Source organism: Chiloscyllium plagiosum, unplaced genomic scaffold (genome assembly GCF_037043375.1).
Source record: "Chiloscyllium plagiosum isolate Xiang-an unplaced genomic scaffold, Cpla_swu_hap1 HiC_scaffold_20, whole genome shotgun sequence".
NCBI classification, from domain to species: domain Eukaryota; kingdom Metazoa; phylum Chordata; class Chondrichthyes; order Orectolobiformes; family Hemiscylliidae; genus Chiloscyllium; species Chiloscyllium plagiosum.
In genome coordinates this window covers 81,257,697-81,280,096 of record NW_028270158.1, presented here as the reverse complement: position 1 = coordinate 81,280,096, position 22,400 = coordinate 81,257,697, and the positions used below count along the sequence as shown (strand labels likewise).

At 43.4% G+C, this 22,400-nt stretch overlaps 1 non-coding gene across 1 annotated transcript; it reads right to left on the bottom strand.

The window, feature by feature from the left end:
• Positions 1-10,599: 10,599 nt before the first annotated feature.
• trnav-cac (transfer RNA valine (anticodon CAC)) lies at positions 10,600-10,672 on the bottom strand. The gene has a single exon. It is a non-coding gene; the product is annotated as a tRNA-Val (tRNA).
• Between the last annotated feature and the right edge of the window lie 11,728 nt (positions 10,673-22,400).

Here is a 22,400-nt window from a genome sequence, read left to right as displayed (position 1 = left end):
CGGGCCTGGTCCATAACAATGTACAATAACCTTGTTTATTAAACGTCGTGAATTAATGAGTAAGGGATGGAATGAATATGATAATGGCTTTGAGACAGAAAGGGCTGCGACCAGTGGCTGAGGAGACCTGAGGGGGATGCAGTAATATCTCCCAGTCACTAGTATTCAGCCAAGACTGTTTCTGACAAATGGAATGAAATGCAGTGCAGAGCAAGATAACAGATGATCCCTGATATGTGGAATGTTGAACGACAATATGAATGGAATAGGGCAATTTTAAATGTGAAGTACATAGTTATATTGTATATATCGACTGCTTAATCACAGGTTATACAGGTTGTTCAGATTGTTTATATCGGGACGGGATATACAGAAATAAAAACAGACACAGATTACAAAATGTGTTGGGTTTCAGTGAGTTTCAGCAGAGTAAGAGTGAAGACACAGCTCATACTGAGCTGGTACAGAGATGATGGGCTGCATGACAACTATCTTTTTTGTAATTATTCAGAGAAACGTGTTGAAAATGCTCAGTGACTGAGGAGATAAGTCTAGTCATAAACACACAGGCAATATCGTAATTAATGAACTTTTTTTTTACTTTTCATCAAGTGTAGATGTCTCTAAAAAGCCTTTTAAATCAAAATCACATTGGTGAGATCCGTGCATTTATTTTCAGAACTTAAAGAAGAAACAGATTCCAGTGTAATACCTGTGTCACTGGCACAAGTGATAGGAACAGGAATGGAGCATATTGTCCAAATATAACCAACATCCAGACCAATCAAGAATAAGTGGTAATCTGAAATGCAAATGCAAAATGATGGAGAAAAGCAACAGATGACACAGGATCTGGGCAGAGAAACAGAGTTATCAAGTCTTATATGAACCTATCTTGAACAAGTTATGTTGGTCTCAAAAGAAGTTAATTCCATTTTTCTCTGCTCCGATACTGCCTGAACAGTGTGGTTTCTCTCCAGCACTTTCAATTGGTGCAATGGCAGGAAACAGAGTAATGGTGAGCGGTTGCTATTCGAACTGAAGGCTTGTGCCCAGCAGTGTTCCATAGAGGCTGGATCTGAGTTTTCTTTGTTTGTCGTTTATGCAAATGATTTGCATGAGAATATCGAAGGCATGATTCATAAGTTTGTGGATGCCACCAAAACTGGTGGCACAGTGGATATTGAAGATTGTTTTCTAAGAATGCAAAAGGATCTTGATGAAATGGGTCAATAGACTGACAGATAGCAGATAGAGTTCAAGCTGGATGAATGTGAGGTGCAGGCAATAGAGTGTGTTTGTTGCTGTCTGTTGCACCAGGAATGGGATGATTTTATTTCCCATATCCTGGGTTCAAAACATCGATATCCTTCATGATCTTTGAGAGGCCTAACCCTCTCTATGGTTACCCTCTTGCTGTTAATGCAGTTGCACAATATTTTTGGATTATCCTTAACCTTATCTGCCCATACTATCTCATATTGCCTTTTTGATTTCCTGATTTCTCTCGAAATAATGCCCCACCCACCCCCCCGCCCCCACTCTTTATATTGACTAAGCGATTAAATTGAATAAAGTTGTCCATATCTAAAGTAAGGTATTCTTTGATTCTTGAATAAAAGCTCAATAACTGTAGTTGTCCATTGTTCCTTAATCTTCCCTTCACTCTAACAGGAACATAATGCCTCTTAACTCCTGTCGTCACACTGTTGAATGCCTCCCGCTTGTCAGACATTGTTTTACCTGCTGACAGTCTACTCCAATCAAGCTTGTGTAAGTCCTTGTTCCATCTATGGTACTTGTTAACATTTATGGTACTCCAAATAAATAAAAAAAATAATGAAAGGCTTATTCTTTTCCATAACCATTATGAAACTAATAGAATTATGATTGCAATGCCCAAAACATGCCCTCACGTTTACTTTAATCACTTGCCCTGCCTTTTGCACAAAAGAAGGCTTAGTTTTGCTCCATCTCTGTTAGAATCATCCGGATATTTGTGAAGAAAGTTTTCGTGAACATATTTGACAAATTCTTCACCATCCAACCATTTAACTGCGGTAGTCCCAATCAATTTTAAGAAAATTAAAATCCCCCATTATTACAACCTTATTAAGCTTATATATATCCGAGATTTCCCTACATGTTTGTTTCTCAATTTCTTTCTTACTGTTGGAGAGCAAACGGTACAATACAATTAATGTGTTCTTTCCTTTCTTCTTTTTAATTTTGACCAATATATTTTCACTGGACGGTTTTTCACAAAAGAGCAATTCGTGCAATCTGTTCAAAGTCAACTTTATTTTCTTATTTTTAATGCTAGCTGCATATTTTAACTAGATAATTTTTCAGAAATATCATCCTCAGTTCCAGCAATAATTTATTCCTTAATCAAAAATGGCAGACCGCCCCCTCCCTGCCCTCCGCATATATTTTCCACCCTTTCTATGACGCTTAACAACTGGAACATTGAATTGCCATCTCTCAGCTTGAACATCACTCAGGTGAAAGTGAGGACTACAGATGCTGGAAGTTAGAGTCGAGAGAGTGGTGCTGGAAAAGCACAGCAGGTCTGGCAGCATCCAAGGAGCAGGGAAATCGACACTTCAAGCAAAATCCCTTCATCAGCCCATTCCTGATCAAGGGCTTTTGCCCAACACGTTGATTGTCCTGCTTCTCACATGCTGCCTGACCTGCTGTGCTTTCCCAGCAGTACATTTCCGAGTTGATCATCTCTCAACCAATTTCCTGTAATACATATGATGTCCAGATCCCATGTTCTTAAACATGCCCCGAGTTCATCAGCCTCCCCTGTAAGACCCCTCACATTGAAATAAATGGAATTTCGTGCTTTAGAATTATTATATACTTTTGACTCTCGTTTTTCTTTTCTAATTGATGTGCACCCGTCAAATTCATAAACTTGTCCATTCATCCTACTATTTATTATTCTACTTGGAATATCCCCTTTGTCAACTCTATCAACATAAAGTCTCCCTACATAGAAGGAGCAAATCTCCCTGCTAAGGTATTGGTTGCTTTTCAGTTTAGATTGTACCAATCCTTTCTGAACAGGTCATTTCTATTCTAAAATAGATTCTAATTTCCCAAAAATCTAAATCCCTCAATAACACAGTAGCTCTTCAGCCGTTGGGTTTTCTCTGTTAACCTTTTGTTCCTTCCCAGTTGAGTTTGGCATTGGGAGTAAACCAGAATGTTTTGCTTTAAAGGTTTTATTATTAATACTCTAACTCACCTCTTAAGTTCATTCTGTACTGTTTTTATCTTTCCCTAAAAGTATCATTCCTGCCAATATCTACAATAATGTTTCTCTACTCAATCTCACCTTTAACAACGTACTTGAAATGTTTCGAGACGTTCTTCATCTTAGCACAGGGAAATCAACAAAGCATCCTGAATTACCGGTCACTGCCATAGAATCTTCTGTTAATGCCCCGATAGAAAAGTCCACTGAAGCAATAATTCCACTAAATCTTCTCAAACGCTGCTGAACATAAGAATAATTCCAAGTGTCCAATATTTGATTGCTCTTCCATTTCGTTCAATCCCCTTCAGCTGTTCTAAAAGCTGAAAAGCATTTTGGTAGAGGAATAGCCACCGAAGAATTTTGAACTACTTTCTCATCTTTCCTGAGAGCCACACATCTATGTTGCTGATATGCTGGATAATATTTTCTTTCTAAATCTTCCAGCCATCCTCTCTGTGCCTTATATGAGACTTCAATAATATTATGCCTAAAAGCAGAATTTTTTATGACTCCTTCTGTTACCTTTCATTACCTACAGACAATAATGTTAAAATTGAAAAATATATACATATAGGTATCAAACATAGAAAAATTAAACAAAATCAACCATTTAGCTAAATTAATAAAAATATTCCTCTTCAATAAAGTCCGAGAAGAAAATAGTTTTCTCCAGAGCTGAAAACGTGTAGGATTCTCCGGAAGGAAGGTGCACCTCCTGATTTTAATTAATTAAATAAATTAAATTAATTTAAAAAAACTTCTGCAGTGTAATAAAAGAAATCTTTTAAAACAAAAATAGACATTTCGTTTTTTTTGTAAACAACCCTTAAAAAACTCTTTTAAAAAAAATTCGTTTAAAAGAAAATCGTGAGTTTTTTTGCTGTTTTGTTTGTTTTTGCATGTTAATAAAACAAAATAGAAATAATTATGTTAATTTAATAAACTATAATATTGACTGCAAAAAAGACTATATTAAATATTCAACTGCCTGAAATCCCAGGAGCAGCTAGAAGATCCACGCTGCTCTAAGAACATTTTTTGAAAATGTTTTTACAATATGAAGAAAAGTAGACATATGATTTAATAATTGTTTCCAGTTCAAGGTGGACTTGACGATATGATTTGATCTCCTGCTGTGAGTCTATATATATAATTTAGTTGAAATAATGAATCAGTCACTATCGTAGAGACAAAAACTTCCTTCAGCTCTGACTATAGCAGAGAACGATACAAAGAACATTATCGAGGTCCACGTGGAACACAAATGCTGCCGTGAAATCCATCTAAACCTAATCCAACACTAATTACGTACAAGCTTAATAAATAAAACATACGGAGGAGCATAGTATAAAAGCAGAATTCAGATCCATGTCCACTATAAAATTTGTGGCTCCCTCATAAAAAAGAAACACAACTGCATCACGCTGCAAATTCACCAAAATAGGAAAACAAGCGAATGGCATTCTCAATGCTTTCCCTATGAACAACATCTGAAGAACAGGAGAAAATTAAGGCTTAGTTGTGAACTTCATAAACGATGATGATGATGAGAATGGGAGGGATGCAGTTTGGATGGACTGATAAAGAATGTTGTGGATGACAGAAAGATGAACTGGTGGTTCACAGTGAGGAGGAACGTATGAGGGTACAAGATGGTATAAACTGGTTGTTCAGCTGGACAGATCAATTTAACACTGATACCTTTCAGAAGTAACAAGATAAGAGTGTACTCAAACTGAAGAGAGGTTGGATTTACTTGATTATACTTTTAAGCAAAGAAGGCTGAGAGGAGCTCCTGATGGAGGTGTTTAACAACATGAGGGGTCTAGACAAGGAAAACAAAGAGTAGCTCTTCCCCTTACACGAAGGCTCAATAATAAGGAAATATTTCATTTAAAGAATACACTGCTTTTCCATTCAACTCGTCATTGTGCTCAAACACAGGCACATTTTCCTAATGTGATCCAAAGACCAATATTTGCCCGTTCCTTGACATGCCTAGATCTATATAAAGATTTAAAAGGGATTTACCTCGTGGGTCGGGCCTCCATTTGCTGAGAGGTGTGAGGGAGGAGCGAACGACTTCTGGAAAGTCATATATTTGTGTGGTTGCATTACCCGAAACACTACTCGGGTAGTGTCTCCCACCCATCTCCTCCTCTGACAGGAAAAAAAACCTCTGTGCACCAGATTGGTAAGGTAGCGAGTTTACTTTTAATTCCACCTTTTTCAACAGTCTCTTTGGGAATTTAGAATAATGGGAATGGAGGTGAGGGCAGTTGAATGTTCCTCCTGCAGAATGTGGGAGGTAAGGGTCACCACTCGTGTCCCTGCTGACTACATCTGCAGGATGTGCACCCAACTGCAGTTCCTCGAAAACCGCGTTAGGGAACTGGAGCTGGAGCTGTATGAACTTCGGATCATTCGGGAGGCAGATGGAGTTATTGCGAGGAGTTACAGGGAGGTAGTCACTCCTCAGGTACAAGAAAAAAGGCAAATGGGTTACAGTCAGGGGATGGAAAGGGAACCGGCAGGCAGTGCAGGGATCCCCTGTGGCCATTCCCCTCAACAATAAGTATACCGTTTTGGATATTGTTGGGGGGGTACTTACCAGGGGAAAGCAGTGGGGCACAGGGCTCTGGCACAGTCTGTCCCTGCTGCTCAGAAGGGAAAGGGGAAGAGGAGCAGAACAGTAGTCACTGGGGACTCCATCATTAGCGGGACAGATAGGATGTTCTGTGGGGACGAGAGATACTCACGGTTGGTGTGTTGCCTCCCAGGTACCGGGGTGCGTGATGTCTCTGATCGAGTTTTTGGGATCCTTAAAGGGGAGGGGGAGCAGCCCCAAGTCGTGGTCCACATTGGGACCAACGACATAGGTAGGAAGCGAGGTGGGGATTTAAGGCAGAAATTTAGGGAGCTAGGATGGAAGCTTCGAGCTAGGACGAACAGAGTTGTTGTCTCTGGTTTGTTGCCCGTGTCACGTGCTAGTGAGTCTGGGAACAGGGAGAGAGAGGAATTGAACACGTGGCTACAGGGATAGTGCGGAAGGGAGGGTTTTGGATTCATGGATAATTGGGGCTCTTTCTAGGGTAGGTGGGATATCTACAAGCAGGATGGTCTTCATCTGAACCAGAGGGGCACCAATATCCTGTGATGGGGGCGAAATTCGCTAAGGCTATTCGGGTAGGTTTGAACTAATCCAGCACGCGGATGGGAACCAAAATTGTAGTTCAAGTATAGAAAAGGTTGAGAGTAGGGAGGTCCGAAATTAACTTTCCGGCATGCAAGATGGCACCAGCAAGCAAGAAGTTGGTTTGAAGTGTGTCTAATTCAACACCAGGAGCATCTGGAATAAGGTAGGTGAACTTGCAGCATGGGTTGATATCTGGGACTTCGATGCTGTGGCCATTTCGGAGACATGGTTAGAGCAGAGACAGGAATGGTTGTTGCAGGTTCAAGGATTTAGATTTTTCAGTAAGAACAGAGTAGATGGTAAAAGAGGGGAGGTGTAGCATTGTTAGTAAAGGACAGTATTACAGTTGTAGAAAAGATGTTTGGGGAATCGTCAACTGAGGTAGAATGGGCTGAGGTTAGAAAAAGGAAAGGAGATGTCATCCTATTGGGAGTTTTCTATAGGCCTCCAAAGAGTTCCAGAGATGTAGAGGACAGGATAGTAAAGATGATTTTCGATAGGAGTGAAAGAGACAGGATAGTTATCATGGGGGACTTCAACTTTCCAAATATTCACTGGGAACATTATAGTACGAGCAATAGAGATGGGTCAGTTTTTGTCCAGTATGTGCAGGAGGGCTTCTTGCCACTGTATGTCGACAGCCCAACAAGGGGTGAAGCCACATTATATTTGGTACTGGGTAATGAGACCGGCCAGATGTTAGACTTGGAAGGAGGTGAGCACTTTGGTGAAAGCGATCACAATTCTGTTATGTTTACTTTAGTGATAGAAAGGGATAGGTGTATACCACTGGGCAAGAGTTACAGCTGGGGGAGAGGCAATTATGATGCGATTAGGCAAGATTTAGGAAGAATAGGATGGAGAAGGAAACTGCCGGGGATGGGCACATTAGAAAAGTGGAGCTTATTCAAGGAAAAGCTCCTGAGTGTCCGAGATAGGTATGTACCTGTCAGGCAGGAAGGAAGCTGAAGTGCGTGGGAGCCGTGGTTTACGAAGGGATTGGAATTTCTGGTCAAGAGGAAGACGAAGGCTTATGTGAGGATGAAATGTGAAGGCTCAGTTAGGGCGCTTGAGGGTGACAAGGTAGGCAGGGAAAGACCTAAAGAGAGAGCTCAGAAGAGCCAGGAGGAGACATGAGAGGTTGTTGGCGGATAGGATCAGGATAAGCCCAAAGGCTTTTTATAGGTATTTAAGGAATAAAAGGATAAAGAGAGCAAGATTAGAGCCAATCAAGGATAGTAGTGAGAAGTTGTGTGTGGAGTCAGAGGAAATAGGGGAAGCACTAAATGAATATTTTTCAACAGTATTCACTCTCGAAAACAACAGTGTTGTCGAGGAGAATACAGAGGTACAAGCTACTAAACTAGATGTGATTGTGGTTCACAAGGACGAGGTATTCTTGGGAAGGTGGCCAGACAGGTAGATGAAAGCAAACCGGTAGATGTGGTGCATTTTGGATTTCAGCAAGGTGTTCGATCAGGTTCCCCACCGTAGGCTATTGCACAAAATGTGGAGGAATGGGATTGTGGGAGATATAGCAGTTTGAATCAATAATTGGCTTGCTGAAAGAAGACAGAGGGGGGTAGTTGATGGGAAATGTTCATCCTGGAGTCCAGTTACTAGTGGTGTACCGGAAGGGTTGGTGTTGGGTCCACTGCGGTTCGTCATTTTTATAAACGACTTGGATGAGGGCGTAGAAGGGTGGTTTAGTCGATTTGCAGATGACACTAAGGTCGGTAAAGTTGTGGATAGTGACGAAGGATGTTGTAGTTTACAGAGAGACATAGATAAGCTGCAGAGCTGTGCTGAGAGGTGGCAAATGGAGTTTAGTTTGGACAAGTGTGAGGTGATTCACCTTGGTTCGAGTAAACTGAATGCAAAGTAATGGACTAATGGTAAGAGTCTTGGTTGTGTAGATGAGAAGAGAATTCTTGGTGTCCAGGCACACAGATCCTTGAAAGTTGCCACCCAGGTTGAGAGGGTTGTTAAGAAGGCAGACAGTGTTATAGCTTTTATTAGTAGAGGGATCGAATTCCAGAACCATGAGGTTATGCTACCCCTGTACAACACTCTGCTGTGGCTGCACTAGGAGTATTGTGTACAGTTCTAGTCACCGCATTATAAGAGAATGTGGAAGCTTTGGAAAGGCTGCAGAGGAGATTTACTCGGATGTTGCCTTGTATGGAGGATAGCCCTTGCAAGGAAAGGCTGAGAGACTGAGACATAATAGAAACATATAAAATAATCAGAAAGGTTTGATAGGGTGGACAGGGAGAGCCTTCTTTCCAAGTATGATGACGGCGAGCACGAGGGGACATAGCTTTAAATTGAGGGATGATAGATAGAGGACAGATGTCAGAGGTAGTTTATTTAATCATAGAGAACTAAGGTTATGGAATGCTTTGCCTCCAACGGTAGTAGATTCGCCAACTTTAAGTACATTTACGTCGTGATTGGACAAGCATATGGAAGTACATGAAATAGTATAGGTTAGATGGGCTTCAGATTGGTACGACACGTCGGACCAACATCGAGGTCCGGAGGGCCTGTACTGCGCTGTATTGTTCTACGATCTATGACTAATATCCAATTCGCATCTTCCTTTTCTAACCAATTCAATGTTTGTATTCTCCCACAATACCTTCAACGCATCGAACTGGGGTCCTTTCGCGCGTTAGGCGAACGTGATGACCACTACACTACAGAAACAAGCCGCAGCCGCCCGTCTTGTGGCACAGTGGCATCCAGCACTGAAAGTTGAAGCCAATCTCCGTTTCACCTTTCTGTTTCCAACAGCTCATTGTTGTCCAGCGGAATTGACATCTTGAAAACGTTAAAAAAAAGACACGTGAAATTGATGACAAAATATAGACAAGGATGTCGTCAATGTTTGGACAGTAGGGCAAGGTGGAATAGTTTGGGACTACTTTCCCTGCAGCGTAACGGCTGAGATATGATCGTATGGAAAGGCTGTAAACAGAGTATTTACGTGTTTTGCACTAGCTGGAGAGAGTTGAAAACTCGAAAGCATAGGTTTAAGGTGAGTGGGCTGAAATTGACAAAGGACCTGAGGCACATTTCCCACACAAAGGATTGTGCGTGTATGGAATGAGCTACCAGAGGAAGTGGAGGAGGCTATTACACTCAGAAAATTGCAAAGGTAACCGGAAGAGTTTCTGGTTAATAACGGTTTAGAGGGATTGGGGCCAAATGCTGGGGAATGGGATTTGTTTACTTTTGGCTATGTGGTGACATAGTAACAGAAGTCAAAAGGTAATTACCTCACCCCACCCCCACTCCAGAAGAGGTGCTAACTGCCCTTGAGTGCTTTTTGTTCTCGATGTGAAGAGCTCTCACGCATGAGTCACCTTCACGTCTCTGGTTGCTGAGTGAATCACACCGAAGGAATTTCACCAGAGCTGCAACTGCCTCACTTCCCCACTCGCCCTCCCCGTTTACATTTTCCTGCTCGTCAGTGATTTAAAGAAAACCAAATGGATTCGATGTCATTCTGTAGCCTCTCTGTCGATTCCTCCGTTTCAGATCCAACATGACTTAGATCTCAGGGCGCACCTTAATAAAAGCGACGCTATGAAAGCACAAGTTCAAAGGTTCCTCTGAAATTGTATAATTTCTTTCATTGCTGTTGCTGGTTGAATGAGCCACTAACGTGCGAACTGCTCCAAAACATGATTCAGGACCTCTGGTGCCAATTCTCGCACGTTGAATAACGACAGACAGCTTCCAAATGAGGGTTTTCAGAGACGACTTTGGGCTACATTTGACAGACAGACAAGTTCAGGAATCCGTGGTGCGCTGTGACACCAGCGCATCAGCTTCTTTCCTGTCTTTGAACCGGGCCGCCTGCGCAAGGAATGCAAAAGCGGTACTGCTTTTCGTGGACGGAACAGAAGGCGGTAACTACACTCTCAAACAGAATGGCATATGATCAGAACCAGGTTGGAGAAAAACTTTACAATGCTTTGCAAAGTAATTAAATGGAATTGCATTACATTACAGTTCACTGCGAGAGCAGATTTGTTCAAGCAAATTCGAAGGCAGGTTTGCAGATGGGAAAGCAAGCAAGAAAGCTCCGTTCTTGTCCATGTAAAAGGCAGCAGCTGAAGAACGAAACAGTTTCTGCCCAGTTTCGAACTGGGGACCTTTCGCGTGTGAGGCGAACGTGATGACCACTACACTACAGAAACAAGCCGCCGGCACCCGACCTGCGGTTCAGTGGCATCCAGCACTGAAAGTTGAAGCCGTTCCACGTTTCACCTTTCTGTTTCCAACAGCTCGTTGTTGTCCAGCGGAATTGACATCTTGAAAACGTAAAACAAAGACCCGTGAAATTGATGCCAAAATACAGACAAAGATGTCGACAATGTTTGGACCGTAGGACGAGTTGGAATAGTTTGGGACGACTTTCCCTGCAGCGGAACGGCTGCGACATGATCTGATGGAAGGCTTGTAAATTGAGTATTTACGTGTTTTACCCAAGTTGGGGTGAGTTGAAAACTCGAGAGCATAGGTTTAAGGTGAGTGGGCTGAAATTGACAAAGGACCTGAGGCACATTTCCCACACAGAAGGATGTGCGTGTTTGGGATGAGCTACCAGAGGAAGTGGAGGAGGCTATTACACTCAGAAAATTGCAAAGGTAATCGGATGAGTTTCTGGATAGGATGGGTTTAGAGGGATTGGGGCCAAATGCTGGGGAACGGGACTTGTTTAATTTTGGCTATGTGGTGAGCATGGACGAGATACACCAAAGTATCTGTTTCCACGCGGTGTACCCCAATAACGTCGTGTTGCTTACACCGGCTTAAAAGGATTACTTTTTAGCGGAGTTTGCCGTCGCAATCTGTGGCACAATCATTTAGTCTGTTCGACTGCTCACGGGAAAGGTAGTATTGTGAAACACTGTAGAAACGAACGACTTCCTTACTTTTGCTCCGACTGACCATACTCTGTGAAATTTTCCCAGGTCCTCAGATGAGGATTTTTGCTGCTGGAAGTTACCTCAGAAACCCTGTCAACTCGAAATGTATTGAGCCAATCGCAAAAAAGAAAGCATTTAACACGGAACACAAACAAAACTGGCATACCTCATGTATTTTCGGACGCAGCGAAGCATGAATGCTAAATGTGAGACAGTCCGGGGGCATGAGTCATAAAGTAATCTCACAACTAACAACAGGGCGATTCCAAACTACTCTTTCAAACATACTGCAGCCTAAGTGCACCACCACTTCCCAGACAATGCTGTAAAGAGAGAAAGAAAGAACATAATAAGAATTGGCCATAAAACGTGAATTTCACCAATCACAGTCTCGATTAGATTACCTTTCCCTTCCGATGTCTCCAGGACGGAAATGAAGGAAATGGGAGAAATTCAATAACATATGACATCGAAATTCATTGGAACGATTAAATCCCATTAGCCAGAAAACCAAATAACGACGAGTCGAGTCACCGCAGGACTTTGTTTCACAACAGCCATGAAATAACAGTCTCCATTCGGTTCCAGTGTAAGCTCAACTTGCCTGGAAGGGCAGAGCTGTTTGCGATTTTCCGCGCGGGAGGCGAACACTATCATAACTACAGAGACACTTTGAAATATTTGGCACTATCCCACACAACATTTAATTCCGTAGGAAGCAAACCCATTTTTCTTTTGTTTTCAACATCAATATACCGTGGGGACAGAAACAGCATTTTAACGAGCTGCAGCGTTGGAGTTGATCATCAGAGATGGCAGTGGTGAGATTCGAACCCACTCCCCTTTCGAGAGTGGAAGCTGAATCGAGGGCCATCGACCACTCGGCCAACCTACCAGCCGGCCGCGCGCCCCATTGTCTTGCATTTCCAATTGTGCTCCTGCATAACGACAGACGCAAAGTCACATGGAAAGGGTTCCATGATACCTCTCCGACTGGCAAAGCTGCTGCGATGTGCCCGTCTGCAATGTCAATTTCGCAGTAGATAATGATAGCCCTTCAACCTAGACAAAAATCAATGGTAGGCTGAGTCTATCTTCTCAGACTCTTTTCAGCTACAATTGTATCTGTGGGTGCGTGAGAATATATGTTCGGTGATGATTTGGTCAAATAACCATGAGCTGCTTGACATTACTGCAATTTCCATTCTTGCTTTGCTAAATGATTTCACCCATTGCTCGAAACAGGACGACTTTCACGTTTACACGGACTACAGGGGAAATGCACAAAGCTGAGCAGGCCGTGTTGCACATCATACCGTGCAGCATAGGTTCAGTCACTGTGTCTGTTTTGCAGAATAAGAGTCCCAAAGAAGGTTCTCCACCCTAAAAGCGGAGGTAGCATTACAATCCGAGAACGACAGATCAAATTGTGAGGATGCTCTGACCACGGAGCCAGTTCGAGATGCCACTTTCCTTGCCTTTTACCTTAACCGTGCAATTTGCTGCAGAGATATTCACTCCTGGACATGAGTTGGAAACCTGTGTGGAAATCGACGAGAAGCGACTCAATACATTTTGCTAAATTCCATGGTGCTTTGTAGAAATGCAGTTTCTGTTCACCTCAATCTAAAAGGCATTTTCTGAACATAGTAACAGAAGTCACCCCACCCCACCCCCACTCCAGAAGAGGTGCTAACTGCCCTTGAGTGCTTTTTGTTCTCGATGTGAAGAGCTCTCACGCCTGAGTCACCTTCACGTCTCTGGTTGCTGAGTGAATCACAAAGAAGGAATTTCACCAGAGCTGCAACTGCCTCACTTCCCCACTCGCCCTCCCCGTATACATTTTCCTGCTCGTCAGTGATTTAAAGAAAACCAAATGGATTCGATGTCATTCTGTAGCCTCTCTGTCGATTCCTCCGTTTCAGTTCCAACATGACTTAGATCTCGGGGCGGATCTTAATTCTAGCGACGCTATGAATGCGCAAGTCGAAAGGTTCCTCTGAGAGTGTAATTTCTTTCATTGCTGTTGCTGGTTGAATGGGCCACTAACGTGCGAACTGCTCCAAAACATGATTCAGGACCTCTGGTGCCAATTCTCGCACGTTGAATAACGACAGACAGCTTCCAAATGAGGGTTTTCAGAGACGACTTTGGGCTACATTTGACAGACAGACAAGTTCAGGAATCCGTGGTGCGCTGTGACACCAGCGCATCAGCTTCTTTCCTGTCTTTGAACCGGGCCGCCTGCGCAAGGAATGCAAATGCGGTACTGCTTTTCGTGGACGGAACAGAAGGCGGTAACTACACTCTCAAACAGAATGGCATATGATCAGGACCATGTTGGAGAAAAACTTTAAAATGCTTTGCACAGTCATTAAATGGAGTTGCATTACTTTTCACTACGCGAGCAGATTTGTTTCAGCAAATTCGAAGGCCGGTTTGCAGATGGGAAAGCAAGCAAGAAAGCTCCGTTCTTGTCCATGGAAAAGGCTGCAATTGAAGAACAAAGCAGTTTCTGCCCAGTTTCGAACTGGGGACTTTTCGCGTGTTAGGCGAACGTGATGACCACTACACGACAGAAACAAGTCTCCGTCCCCCCGCTGTGGCTCAGTGGAATTCAGCACTGAAAGTTGAAGCCGTTCTACCTTTCACCTTTCTGTTTCCAAAGGCTCGTTGTTTAATGGGACTTGTTTAATTTTGGCTATGTGGTGAGCATGGACGAGATACACCGAAGTATCTGTTTCCACTAGGTGTACCCCAATAACGTTGTATTGCTTACACCGGCTTTAGAGGATTACTTTTTAGCGGAGCTTGCCGTCGCAGTCTGTGGCACAATCATTTAGTCTGTTCGACTGCTCACGGGAAAGGTAGCATTGTGAAACATTGCAGAAACGAACGACTTCCTTACTTTTGCTCCGACTGACCATACTCCGGGAAATTTTCCCAGATTCTCAGTTGAGGAGTTTTGCTGCTGGAAGTTACCTCAGAAACCCTGTTAATTCGTAATGTATTGAGCGAATCGCAAAACAGAAAGCATTTAACACGGAACACAAACAAAACTGGCATACCTAATGTATTTTTAGACACAGAGATGCATGAATGCTAAATGTGAGACAGTCCGGGGGCATGAGCCATAAACTAATCTCACAACTAACAACAGGGCAATTCCAAACTACTCTTTCAAACATATTGGAGCCGGAGTGCACCACCACTTCCCAGACAATGCTTAAAAGAGAGAAAGAAAGAACATAATAAGAATGGGCCATAAAAAGTGAATTTCACCAATCACAGTCTCGATTAGATTACCTTTCCCTTCTGATGTCTCCAGGACGGAGATGAAGGAAATGGGAGAAATTCAATAACATATAACATCGAAATTCATTGGAACGATTTTTTCATTGGCCAGAAAACGAAATAACGACGAGTCGAGTCACCGTAGGACTTTGTTTCACAACAGCGATGAAATAACAGTCTCCATTCGGTTCCAGTAAATATTCAAGTTGCCTGGAACGTAAAGCAACAGTAAAGCTGTTTGCGATTTTCCGCGCGGGTGGCGAAGACGATCATAACAGCACAGACACTTCGGAAAAGTCGGCACTTTTGCACACCACAGTTAATTGCCCGGGAAGCAAACCCATTTTTCTTCTGTTTTGAACACAAATGCAGCAGTGGTCGAAACAGCATTTTAACAAGCTGCGTCGTTGATTAGCCGAAATGGCAGCGGTGGGATTCGAACCCACGCACTCTGTCGAGACAGGAGCCTTAACCCAGCGCCTTAGACCGCTCGGCCACACTACCCGCCAGCCGCGCACCCCTTTTCTTGCACTTCCAATTGTGCTTCTGCATCACAACAGATGCAAAGTCACGTGAAAAAGGTTCCATGATCCCTCTCCGACTCGCACAATTGCTGGGATGTGCCCGTCTGCAATCTCAATTTCGCAGCAGATAATGATAGCCCATCTATCCAGACAAAAATCAATGGTAAACTGAGTATTTCTTCTCAGACTCTTTTCAGCTACAAATGTATCTGTGAGTGCGTGAGAACATATGATCGCTTATGATTTGGTCACGTTACCATGAGCTGCTTGACATTACTACAATTTCGATTCTTGCTTTGCAAAATGATTTTAGCTATTGCTCGAAACAGACAACTTTCACGTTTTCACGGAACATGAAACACAGCGGACTACAGGGAAAATGCACAAAGCTTAGCAGGCCGTGTTCCACATCATACCGTGCAGCATAGTTTCAGTCACTGTGTCTGTTTTGCAGAATAAGAGTCCCAAATAATGTTCTCCACCCTAAAAGCGGAGGTAGCATTACAATCCGTGAACGAAAGATCACATTGTGAGGATACTGTCCTCGGAGCCAGTTCGAGATGCCACTTTCCTTGCCTTTTTGCCTTAACCGTGCAATTTGCTTCAGAGATCTTCACACCTGGATATGAGCCACATGGATACCAACTGAGTTGGAAACCTGTGTGGGAATCGACGACAAGAGACTCAATACATTTTGCTAAATTCCATGGTGCTTTTTAGAAATGCAGTTTCTGTTCACCTCAATCTAAAAGCCAGTTTCTGAACATAGTAACAGAAGTCACAAGGTAATTACCTCACCGCACCCCCCACTCCGGAAGAGGTGCTAACTGCCCTTGAGTGCTTTTTGTTCTCGATGTGAAGAGCTCTCACGCATGAGTCACCTTCACGTCTCTGGTTGCTGAGTGAATCACAAAGAAGGAATTTCACCAGAGCTGCAACTGCCTCACTTCCCCACTCGCCCTCCCAGTTTACATTTTCCTGCTCGTCAGTGATTTAAAGAAAACCAAATGGATGCGATGTCATTCTGTAGCCTTTCTGTCGATTCCTCCGTTTTAGTTCCAACGTGGCTTAGATCTCAGGGCGCACCTTAATACTAGCGACGCTATGAAAGCACAGGTCCAGAGGTTCCTCTGAGAGTGTAATTTCTTTCGTTGCTGTTGCTTGATTGAATGAGCCACTAACGTGCGAACTGCTTCAAAACATGATTCAGGACCTCTGGTGCCAACTCTCGCACGTTGAATAACGACAGACAGCTTCCAAATGAGGTCTTTCAGAGACGACTTTGGGGGTACAATTTACAGACAGACAAGTTCAGGAATCCGTGGTGCGCTGTGACACCAGCGCATCAGCTTCTTCTCTGTCTTTGAAGCGGGCCGCCTGCGCAAGGAATGCAAATGCGGTACTGCTTTTCTTGGACGGATCAGAAGGCGGTAACTACACTCTAAAACAGAATGGCATATGATCAGAACCAGGTTGGAGAAAAACTTTACAATGCTTTGCACAGTCATTAAGTGGAGTTGCATTACATTTCACTGCAAGAGCAGATTTGTTCAAGCAAATTCGAAGGCAGGTTTGCAGATGGGAAAGCAAGCAAGAAAGCTCCGTTCTTGTCCATGTAAAAGGCTGCAGTTGAAGAACAAAGCAGTCGCTGCCTAGTTTCGAACTGGGGACCTTTTTGCGCGTAAGGCGAACGTCCTACACTACAGAAACAAGCCTCAGCCGCCTCCGTTGTGTCTCAGTGGCATCCAGCACTGAAAGTTGAAGCCATTCTACCTTTCAACGTAAAAGAAAACACGCTTCCAACTCAGTTCCAACACGTTTTCAGCTCAGTTGGTATCAATATGGCTCATGTTTAGGTGTGAATGTCTCTGCATCAAATTGCACGTTATTCGTAAAATGCCGAAAAACCTGCACCAATACCTGTCTCCTGTTTTTAAACAGTTATAGACAGAAACACAAGCACACAACCTTCCACCACTACCCTGTCTCCTACCATTAAGCAGATATATGCAGAAACACACACAACCCTCCATCATCACGCTGTCTCCTTCCATTAAATCGATATACACAGAAACACATCCACCAAAACCCTGTTTCTTGCCAGTAATCAGATATACACAGAAACACACAACACAAGCCTCCACACCACGTTGTCTCACGCTATCAAGCTGATATACACAGAAGCACACACACACAACTCTGCACCAACACCTTGCCTCCGAACAATAAACAGATATACACAGAAACACACAAATCTCTAAACCACCTTCCTGTCTCCTGTCATTAAACAAATATAACAGAAACACACACACACACAAACACAACCCTTCCCCACCACATTGCTTTCTGTCATTAAACAAATATACACAGAAACACACACACAATCATCCACGACTGTCCTGTCTCCTGCCATTGCACAGATCTACACAGAAACACACACTCACACACGCAATGGTCCACCATCACACACTCACCGGCAACTAAACAGGTATAAAAAGAAACACACACACATCTCGACACCATACCCCTGTCTCCTGCTATTAAATAGACATACAGAGAAACACACACACGCACACACAACCCTTGACACCCAATTTCTTTCTTGTCATTAAGCAGATATATACAGAAACACACAACCAACCCTCCACGACCACCCTGTCTCCTGCACTTAAACAGATATACACAGAAACACATGCACACCCCTCCACCACCACATGGTTTTCTGCAATTAAACAAATATACACAGGAACACACACACACACGCACACACAATCCATGATACCCAATTTGTCTCCTATCATTACGCAGATATACACAGAAACACACACACAACCCTCCACCTGTCTCCTGCCATTAAACAGATATGCACTGAAACACACACACATCTCTCCTCCACCACCCTGTCCTCAGCAATTAAATAGATATACACAGAAACACACCCATGCACAACCCTCCACGACCACCCTGTCTCCTGCCATTAAACAGATATACACAGAAACACACACGCAACCCTCCATCACCACCCTGTCTCCTGCCATTGAGCGGATATACACAGAAATGCACACACACATCCCTCGACCAACTCCCTGTCTCCTGCCATTAAACAGATATACACAGAAACAAACACACGCAATTCTTGGCCACGACCCTGTCTCCTGCCATCAAACAGATATACACAGAAACAAACACTCACAACTCTCAGCCACCACCCTGTCTCCTGCCATTAAACAGATATACAAAGAAACACTCATACATACACAACCCTCCACCACCATCCTGTCTCCTGCAAGTAAGCACATAGATTCAGAAACACAGACATTCTACCCTCCACTACCACACTGTGTCTTGCCATTAAATAGATTTATGCAGAAACACACACACACACCAGCCTCCTCCACCACCGTGTCCTGCAATTAAACCGATACATACAGAAACATACATACATATTTCCAGCACCACCCTTTCTCCTGTCATTAAGCAGTTAAAACAGAAACACACACACATCCCTCCTCCACCACTGTCTACTGTCATTAAACAGTTATACACGGAAACACGCACGCACACTACCCTCCACCACAACCCTGTCTGCAGCCCTGAAATAGATGTATACAGAAACACTCGCACACAACACTCCACGAACACCCTGTCTCCTGCTATTAAACAGGTGCACACAGAAATACACACACAATCCTCCATCACCACCCTGTTTCCTGCCATTAATCAGATATGCACAGAAACACACACACACACAATCCTCCACGATAAGCCTGTCTCCTGCCATTATACAGATATACACAGAAACATGCACACAATCCTCCATCACCACCCTGGCTCCTGCCCTTAAATAAATATACACAGAAACACACACACACACAATCCTCCAACACCACCTTGATCTCCTGCTATTGAGCAGAGATATACAGAAATACACACACAACTCTCCACCACCACCCTGTCACCAGTCCTTAAACAGATATACACAGAAACACACACACGAACACAAACTTCCATGACACCCCATCTCCTACCCCTAAACAGATATATACAGTAACACATATACAATTCGCTCCACCACCACCCTGTCTCCTGAAATTAAACATATATACACAGAAACACACACACACCATCCTCATCCAACACCCTGTCTCCTGCAAATAAACAGATATACATAGAAATATACGCACATATCTTCAGCACCACCCTGTCTCCTGCCATTAAACAGATATACACAGAAACACACATACACACAACCCTCCACGAACACCAGTCTGTCTCCTGTCATTAAGCAGATATATACAGAAAAACGCACACAACCCTGCACCACCACCTTATCAACTACCATTTAACAGACTGACACAAAAAAAACCGCACAGACAACCGTACACGAACACTCTGTCTCCTGGCATTAAACAAATATACACAGAAACACACACAAACACAACCCTCCACCACCATACTGTTCTCGTGCCATTGAGCAAATATACACAGAAATACACACACATACAGAACCCACCACCACCACCCTGTTTGCTGCCATTAATCAGATATGCACATAAATATACACATACACACACACAATCCTCACAAATCACACACTGTCCGGTGATAAAACAGATATAAATAGAAACACACATCTCGACACCAACACTCTGTCTCCTGCCATTGAACAGACATACACAGAAACACACACAAACACAGGCACACATACACACGCGCACACACAACCCTTGAACAGCAATTTGTTTCCTGTCATTAAGCAATTTAATAGATATTTACAGAAACATACAGACAGCCCTCCACCACCACCACCCAATCTCCCATCATTATACATATATACACAGAAACACGCACACCCATTCCTCCAACACCACACTGTCTCCTGCAATTGAACATATAGACACACAAACACACACACACATACCACCCTCCTCCACCACTCTGTCTCCGGCAATTAAACAGATATATACAGAAACATAAAGACATATCTTCAGCACCACCCTGTATTCAGCCATTAAACATAGACAGAAACACACACGCACACAAAAACACAAGCATTGGCAACCAATTTGTTTCCGGTCATTAAGCAGATGTACACAGAAACACACACACAACCCTCCACGACCACCCTGTCAACATTCATTAAACAGTTATATACAGAAACACACACTCACCAACCTCCAAAACCACCTTGTCTCCTGCAATTAAACAGATATTTACAGAAACATCCAGACAAGCCTCCACCACCACCCTGTCTCATGTCATTAAACAGAGATACAGGAATAAAAGAATGACTAGGGTAGGAATAGGTCCAGTCAAGAATAGTAGTGGGAAGTTGCGTGTGGAGGCTGAAGAGATTGGGGAGATACTAAATGAATACTTTTGTCAGTATTCACTCAGGAACAGGACATTGTTGCCGATGTGAGTACCGAGTCACAATTAAGTAGAATGAATGGTTTTGAGGTATGTAGGGAAGAGGTGTTGGAAATTCTGGAAAGGGTGAAAATAGATAAGTCCCCTGGGCCTGATGGCTTTTATCCGAGGATTCTCTGGGAAGCAAGGGAGGATATTGCAGAGCCATTGGCCTTGATTTTTATGTTCTCGTTGTCTACAGGAGTAGTGCCAGAAGACTGGAGGGTAGCAAATGTGGTTCCCTTGTTCAAGAAGGGGAGTAGGGATAACCCTAGTAACTATAGGCCAGTGAGTCTCACTTCTGTTGTGGGCAAAGTCTTAGAGAGAATTGTAAGGGATAGGATTTATGAACATCTGGATAGGATAATGTGATCAAGGATAGTCAGCATGGTTTTGTGAAGGGCAGGTCGAGCCTCACAAACCTTATTGAATTCTTTGAGAAGGTGACTAAGGAGGTGGACGAGGGGAAAGCGGTAGATGTAGTGTATATGGATTTTAGTAAGGCGTTTGATAAGGTTCCCATGGTAGGCTACTTCAAAAAATACGGAGGTATGGCATTGAGGGTGAGTTGGAGGTTTGGATTAGGAATTGGCTGGCTGGAAGAAGACAGAGGGTAGTAGTTGATGGTAAAAGTTCATCTTGGAGTGCCGTTACTAGCGGTGTTCCGCAATGATCTGTTTTGGGACCATTGTTGTTTGTCATTTTTATAAATGACCTGGAGGAGGGGCTAGAAGGTTGGGTGAGCAAGTTTGCGGATGATACGAAAGTCGGAGGAGTTGTTGACAGTGAGGAAGGATGTGGCAGGTTACAGCGGGATAGAGATAAACTGCAGAACTGGGCAGAAAGGTGGCAAATGGAGTTCAATGTAGCTAAGTGTGAGGTGATTCACTTTGGTAAGAGTAACAAAAAGATGGGGTACTGGGCTAATGGTTGGATACTTGGTAGTGTGGATGAGCAGATGGATCTTGGTATCCATGTACACAGATCTCTGAAATTTGCCACCCTGGTAAATAGTGCGGTGAAGAAGGCATATGGCGTACTGGTTTTATTAGTAGAGGAATTGAGTTCTGGAGTCCTGAGATCTTGTTGCAGTTGTATAAGACTCTGGTGCGGCCGCACCTGGAGTATTGTGTGCAGTTTTGGTCGCCATACTGTAGGAAGGATGTGGAGGCACTGGAACGGGTGCAGAGGACGTTTACCAGGATGTTGCCTGGTATGGCAGGAAGATTGTATGAGGAAAGGCTGAGGCACGTGGGGTTGTTTTCATTGGAGAAAAGAAGGTTTTGGGGTGACTTGATAGAGGTGTACAAGATGATTAGGGGTTTAGATAGGGTCGACCGTGAGAACCTTTTTCCACGTATGGAGTCAGATATTACGAGGGGGCATAGCTTTAAATTAAGGGGTGGTAGGTATAGGACAGATGTTAGGGGTAAGTTCTTTACTCAGCGAGTCGTGTGTTATGGAATGCCCTGCCAGTAGCAGTGGTGGACTTTCCCTCTTTATGGGCATTTAAGCGGGCATTGGATAGGCATATGGAGGATAGTGGGCTAGTATAGGTTAGGTGGGCTTGGATCGGCACAACATCCAGGGCCAAAGGGCCTGTACTGCGCTGTATTCTTCTATGTTCTATGTTCTATATACACAAACATACACACACACACACACCACCAGGACCACGCCCGCGCCTATCATTAAACAGATATACGCAGAAACACACACACACCACCCTCCACCACAACCCTGTCTCCTGCTATTAAACAGATATACAT